This window comes from Falco rusticolus, chromosome 6 (genome assembly GCF_015220075.1).
Source record: "Falco rusticolus isolate bFalRus1 chromosome 6, bFalRus1.pri, whole genome shotgun sequence".
Classification (NCBI taxonomy): Eukaryota; Metazoa; Chordata; class Aves; order Falconiformes; family Falconidae; genus Falco; species Falco rusticolus.
The window spans coordinates 81,619,149-81,626,785 of record NC_051192.1 but is presented as its reverse complement, the minus strand read 5'-3'; positions in this window follow the sequence as shown (position 1 = coordinate 81,626,785).

The window sequence follows — 7,637 nt, the reverse complement described above, 5'->3', positions numbered from 1 at the left end:
TTCATATTCTTTCACAAAGAGCTATGGCAAACTGGCTGTTACGGGGTTCACTCATCTCTCCTAATCTTTGGATTCTCCAAGATCAGAATCAAAGCTTCTTGGTCTCCTTAATATGCCCTCTCAATGTTTTTCCTATAAAATTGTATGGGTAAGAGAGGAGCTTATGGGATTAGAATCATAGAATTGTTTAGGTTGGAAAAGACCTTTGAGATCAAGTCCAACCATTAGCCCAGAACTGCCAAGTCCATCACTAAACCATGTCCTAAGCTGCATCTACATATTTTTTAAATATGGTGATTCCACCGCCTCCCTGGGCAGCCTGTCCCAATGCTTGACCACCCTTGCCGGGCAGAAATTTTTCCTAATATCCAACCTAAACCTCCCCTGGCATAACTTGAGGCCATTTCCTCTTGTCCCATCACTTGTTATCTGGCAGAAGAGACCAACCCCCACCTGCCCACAGCCTCCTCTCAGGCAGCTGTAGAGAGCAATAAGGTCCCCCCTGAGGCTCCTCCTCTCCAGGCTAAACACCCCCAGTTCCCTCAGCTGCTCCCCATAGACCTTGTGCTCCAGACCCTTCCCCAGCTCCGTTGCCCTTCTCTGGACACGCTCCAGCACCTCAGTGTCTGTCTTGCAGTGAGGGGCCCAAACCCGAACCCAGGATTCGAGGTGGGGCCCCACCAGTGCCCAGTACCCGGGGACAGTCCCTTCCCTGGTCCTGCTGGCCACACTGTTGCTGATACAAGTCAAGATGCTGTTGGCCTTCTTGGCCACCTGAGCACACTGATGGCTCATGTTCAGGTGGCTGTTGACCAGCATCCCCAGGTCCTTTCCCACCAGGCAGCTTTCCAGCCGCTCTTCCCCAAGCCCGTAGCGCTGTCTGGGGTTGTGGTCACCCAGGTGCAGGACCTGGCCCTGAGCCTTGCTGAACCTCATGCAACTGGCCTTGGCCCATTGATCCAGCCTGTCCAGACCCCCCTGCAGAGCCTTCCTGCCCTCAAGCAGATCAACATTCCCCCCCAGCTTGGTGTCGCCTGCAAACTCACTGAGGGTGCACTTGATCCCCTCGTCCAGATCATTGATAAGGACATTGAACAGGACTGGCCCCAGTGCTGAGCCCTGGGGAACACCGCTTGTGACCAGCCGCCAGCTGGAGGTAACTCCATTTACTACCACTCTTTGGGCTGCGCCACACAACCAGTTTTAACCCTAAACTTACACAGGTTAAGTTGCAGCTTTCCTACTAGCAGCATGATTCTGTTATAAAATGCTGCTTTCTCGTGAAGTCACCACAGATAGTATATTTTTTTTTTTCAACAGAGAAGGCAGTGATAGTATAAGATGGCTAAATGAAGTAAATATTAGTATTTAAAATAATGTATGCATATGTTTATGTGCATTTTTGTTCTGCCTATTGTGTTGAACAGCTGCCAGGTAAAACCATGCAACCACCCTTAGGCACATGATATCTTCCTCAAAGTCACAAGGAAAAATACACAGTTCTCTCACCAGGAAAAGTACAGAGTCCTCTCAGAAGAAAGAAGATAAGAAGCAGGATGCTCATGAAATTACTAAGCAGTATATCTTATTCTGAATGAAAATGAAGTATACTGAAGATACTGCAAATATGACCCCTGGTAGAAAAGCTGAATGAAACATTATTACTGTACTTTGTGTGAGGATGGAAAGAATGGAGAAACTGACCAGAAATGGAAGGACAGAAAATGCCAGGATATATTTAAAATAAATATTTTTCAAATAAGTTCCCATAAGTCACAACTCAAAAAAAAAAAAAAAAAAAAAAAAGGATACATCTTAAAACTCTTGCATGAATTGCTGTAAAAAGCAAACAATTTTATAACTACAGTGTGGGATGATGAAATGACTGTTCATGGATTGTGGTATCTTAGAACAGAAGTAAACAGATGAATTTAATTGAAGGTGATTCTTTTGCATCTATATGTGACCATTAAAAGTGCAGAGAATGACAGAAAATTTCACAAGAAAACTCCAGTGGAGCGTGGTGAATAGCAAAGTTAAGCTGACACATTTAAGAGGACTGTTGATGTTGGAGTGCTCTGGAATCATGGATTTTAGATCTGATGCCCACAGACAGGTGCTTTTCAGACTATTTTCAGGATCTGAACAGGTATTTTCACACTGTTTGGAACTCCCACAGCATTTCCAGACCTGATTCAAATGTGGGTCTGAGATTTACTTCTTAGTCAAGAAAAGACAAAACCGAAAGCTTGTGAAAAACAGTTGCAGAAGAAATGACATCAAGACAGCCCAGGCAAAGATAAATATTTGGAATGTTTTCAAGTTTCTGTTTCTTTGCACTCTTTTGTTCTTTTTAACAAAAAGAAAAAAAAAAAACCAAGAAAAAAAGCTTCCATTTTAAACAAAAGACAAAGCCAGGCTTACGTTCAAACTCACTGTTTCATTTACCTATTAAAGCTATCCTTTAGGAGGGGCTGGGGTGGAAGCAAACAGTTCTGGCATGTTTTCATCCAGTTTCTCCTGCTCTCTCCACCAGACAGCTGCCTCACATTACAAGCTGAGGAAGAAAAAGCAGTGTTTAGCCACACACTGTTTAATGAAGGTCTGAGGCACACTGTTTTCTCTGTTGGGGGCTACCTCACAGAAGACTCAAGGTATTTAATTTGGAAAATACACCTACAGGGCATAGGTAACTGGTAACTAGGTCTGAATTGGTCCCCTGCTGAGAACTCAGTGAGCTGCATTACAAAACGAAGTACGGGATTTTACCTTGATTTCAAAACAAGAAAATTTTGCCAGTACTGTGGCTTAGAAGTACTTCATTTATTCCAGATGAACATATTGGAGAGGCTGCATGGTAGATTGAAGTTGTAGAGTTTGTGGCCTTTTCTGGCAAAAGGATGGCTTAGGAGATATTGGCTTTTCTAGGCAAGAAATATAATACATGCCAATTCTCTATAAACCCAGATGTAGTTAATTAGGAGTCCCATAAGGCAAGTTGCCACGGAGATCAGGTGATTTAGTCATTCTCAGAGAAAGTCTTTGTCACATTTAAGTGTGAAATGCCGAGTTGGAAATGCAAACAGAGAGTGACAGTCTGGAGGTAAAAAGAGAAAAAAAAAATATTCCTGGAGCACAACCTACTTGTTTGGTATTCAGAGGGAAAATAAATGATGATGGACTCTTAACATCTGGAGAAACATTGGTATAGCATACACGTGTCCATTTGATTTATTTCATGGTGGGGAAAATACAGTTTAAGAAGTGGAAAGACATGCCTCTCCCCTGGCTCAGGAGCTGGAAAGTGTGATGGCTGTGGCTTCCTACCACCCCAGTGGTTTGCACCAGATTGTCGCCCCAACCAAGGAGGGGAAAGCCCAGCTGCATTAACCAGGAGTGGGCACTCAGGGTCTGAGGTTGGCTTATTTTAATTTCTCTGTGTTAAGTAAGTGGGAAACCTCACAGAAGGCTCACATTATTAACATAATATAGAAGAAGGTGACAAGAGGACTGAAAATTTGGGAACAGGGAAGACAGAGCAAAGGCCTTAGCATTAAAAGATAAAAAGCAGAGACAAAGTCTTCTGAATGTCAGCATGAACTGAAAACAAAAAACCAACCAAACAAAAAAAAGGCAGTCAATAGCAAATAAAGTTTTGTTCAGGGACGAATCTGTAAAGGAATACATTGCTGTCCACAATCTTTCACAAGTCAATCAGCACAATTGTTCGATTTTTTGTCTGGAGTTTGAGAAGTCTTTACTTCATGGTATCACCAGATCTTTTCAGAAGCAGCTGTCCCTGAATCTCTGGTGCTCTTTGTTCAGAAAGCAGTATTCTCCTCACCTCCTTGAGTACTGAATTTATTATTTTTTCCCTAGGACTTGAAACAGACCGCCCAGCGTATGTGTCCCCACATCCCTTCACTAAAGTGTTTGCAGTTGAATCTCATAGGTAAGAGAAAGGAGTGAAGAAGAAAAAGAAAAGAAGCAAAAGAGAATTTAGAGCAGCTTCTTGCCTGACAGGCCCATTATTTTGAGTTACAGATGGGAACATACCTAAAATGTAATTTCTCTGTCTCCTTATGAACAGAAATAATTTTTTGAATTTTGAAGTTTTGACAGCAGTCAACAGTGAAGATGGCATGTCAGAGCAATGATTTCCTTAGCTCAAACTTTCTTGTCAAAGGCAGGATTTTATTTTTATTTATTTTCAATTTTTATTCCATTGCAGCTAAATTTATCTTCCTTAAGTTTTTTCCCCTTCTGACTCCTTTTCTTCTGCATTTCTCCTGAGGTTCTTACATTTTTCCCTAGCACCAAGCTGAACTTCCTCAGCTATGACAGACCGGTATGATTCTCAGTTCTGGCAGCATAATCTGCCTTGATGTTTGTTTGCAGTAGTTTGTGAGCAGGTGATGGAGTTTCTAAGAGCAGAGCTTCCTCGCTTCTCTGTGCTTTTGAGGCTATTGGAGGCAGGTTTGGGTAGGAGCAGCAGAATCTGAATGAATCTGGCAAGCACTCTTAACAGAAGGATTGCAATTAATTCCTGTTCCAAGCCTGAAAGTGGCTTTGGGGCAGAGGAAAGGGCAGAAGCTGGGAAATATGGGACCACTAAAATACATGCCAATGCAGGAAGCCATAATTTGTTAAACTCTGACTCGCCAGGGCCCTGGGGAGTAGTGGCCAGGATTTCCACATCAGGGCAAGAACTGTGCCATGCTCTTTGCTGGGAGTGAGAAGCTCAGCCTATTCACCCAAGCCACCCGGTAAGGAGGTGCATATGAGGCATGAGGGGAAACACTCCCTGCCCACAGATGTAGGCATGCTCTGACATGTAAAGACATAGAAGAGACCAGAGTGCAAGGAGCCTTTTTGCATTTCCCTCCCCAAGCCATTCACACCTTGGAGTCTCTTACTGGATCCAACATCAGGCAGTAAAAGGGTGGTCTATTCATGCCATGCAGCTGGACACAGCTGTCCCTGATGCTTAAAGAAATGTCAATGAAGTATAAAACCTTAAAAAGGGCAAAAAACCACTTTCACCTCCAGACCTCTCTAGCATATTCCATGCCAAAGTACAGCTTTCCATATTGGTCTTTGTATCTTCACAATACAGTCCTGCGTGTTTCTTTCCAGGTTTGGTTGATAAGTGCAGACTTTGCAAAAACATTCTGGGGACAACTCTGACTGGACCACCATAGTACTGGACAGCAGCACAGAAGTTTTGCTGATCCTAACTGTCTCATTACAACTTTTTTCGCACTGCCTGCATCATTCACACAGGCAAAAAATGATTACCACGGAAAACAGGAACTATTACATAAAGGTGTAGGAAGGCAGATTTTAAAAATTGTCTTGTATTAATGGTTATATTTAAACTAACTTGCCCACTCAAACCAATTTCTTAAGCTTTGCGATAGTAAAAAAGAAAAGAGGAAAAAGGAAAATGACATCAGAAATTCTGATGCATCAGGTGCCCAGGGTCTGAAATCCTCTTCTCTAGAGGCAGCGGGAGAGCTTCAACTACATCAGGCATTAGTAGTTTTGTAAAAATAAATTGAAATATATTCTTAAATAGGAGGAGCTGTGACACAGGCCCACTTTAATGGCTTAAAAACCAAGAAGGGTTTGCTTTTGCTGTCTAGCACTGCATTTGTATTTGCAAGAGTAGATTTGCCTGGCTTACAGTTCAGTAATGTCAGATAAAAATTCCTCAATCTGTATTCAGTGAACCATAGTGGATCCATGCAGTACTGGGGGGTGGCCTGTGGAATAACTGCAAAAAATCCAACACAGATTTCTACCTAAGTAACAAAAATACCAAATGGCATGAAAACAACTTTCAAAGCTTAGCCTAGTTTGTATCATAAATGGATATCAACCAAAGGCACTGTTAAAATCTTCTGATTTTTTTTTCCCAAAGGTGTGGCAGTTCTTAAATAAAAATGCTATGAAACATTGCTTAGAATATGGTTTGCACTGCACATAAAGGACATAAACATTCAGTGCTCGGTCTGAGAAACTGGAATGTTGTAATTGTGAGATTCAGTCTTAAATAATGAACAGTGGCAGTAAAAACAAAGTGGGGGAAAAAAAAAGCCCCAGCAAAAACCTGGTGGAAGCCTCAGAGCAAAAGAAAATCTTGTGTGACTCCAGCATCTGAGACTGGGCATAGCTGGATAAAAAAGCTGGCTGTTTGTTAATCTGCAAGTGGAAAAGGATGTGTTTTAATTGTTCTTTTAAAAAGCTGAAAGCATCCTTTTATGAAAGTAACTACAGCAAGGATTAGTAGAATTCAATTAGCCACAACAGGTGTATATTAGAGATCTTCAAACCACAGAACACAGCATTGTCCTTCAGAGCAACTAGCACATTACCTGCTAATTAATGCTGTCAGGAAAGCCCAGGCAGGAACGCCTGGGAAGTGCTGGAATTGACAAGGCTCTATCAGCAGTAAAATAAGGGCAGCTATAAATATTAAGATTGATGGAGGTTAATGGAGGAGCCAGTGACAACAGACCAGATTGCCTTTTTCCCCAGGTAACCTCAGGGACTTCCGTGCAATACCTGAACGATGCTCACTGGCAGCCTTGCAGGAGAACTTGAGCTGGACCTGAATGCTCTTGTTCCCTGGGAAAAGCCTTGGAGTTGGCAGTGATGAAGTCCCATTGCATCTCCCCCTTGAAGAGAAACACATGTATGGTGTTTATGGCTGTGAGTAAAGTAAGAGCCGGGTTCTGCATTTGCTTCTTCTTCAGGAGGGGGGGGAAAAAGTTAGAATGGAATGTTATGAAAACTTACAGTCTGCAGCTTCTGATATTTTCTCACCTAGAGGGAACGATTGATGGAAAGCCAACAACGTACAGATTAGAGAGGTTCTGGAAATTGTGTGATACCACATTTCTGCTTCTTACTATTTTCATGCAATTTTTATGTCATTTTTTTTCCTAAAATTTCAGATTCTGGATTTTTGCACCAAGATAAAGATCTCAGTTTTTTAAAAAGAACAACCAACCAGTTTTTCAGTTTGTGAGAAAAAATCTTGGATACACCCATCCAAATGTTTTTCACACCAAAAGGCAGGTTCAAAGAATCTAAAAAGTGTTTTAGAAAAATGCTCTGATTTTTAAACTACTTTCAGGACTCCTTAACTGACCTAAATTATTTCAGTTTCTGGAGGCTGGCCTTTATGAGTACACATACCTAGAGGTAAAAAGAAGGACATGATTTTAAGAAACAAAATTAAATGTCATGTGTTAAGTACGGAAAATGGGTCCATTTTGAACCATATCTGATGAAAAAAAGTTATCAAAATGCTTTGACTTCTTTTCTGCAGAGATTTTGCTTTTTTTTTTTTTTTTTCAGTAGCAAGCATTGAAACAGAAATTGTTGAGGTATCAAAACTGCCTGCTCAAAATGTTGTTTAAATGGGTAACAGAACTGTTCATACTGTCATATATTACTAGATTCTGCAGTTTATGAAGAAATTTGGGAAATAATCTGTAAGTCTTTTTGAGAGGTTATCAACACTTCTGTATGGAAAGAAAATTATTATAAGCTTCAGAGTTCTGGATATTGAAATGACCCAGGTTATTGTATGAAGATGTTCGTTAACCTTGTCCATAAAGCAGAGACAC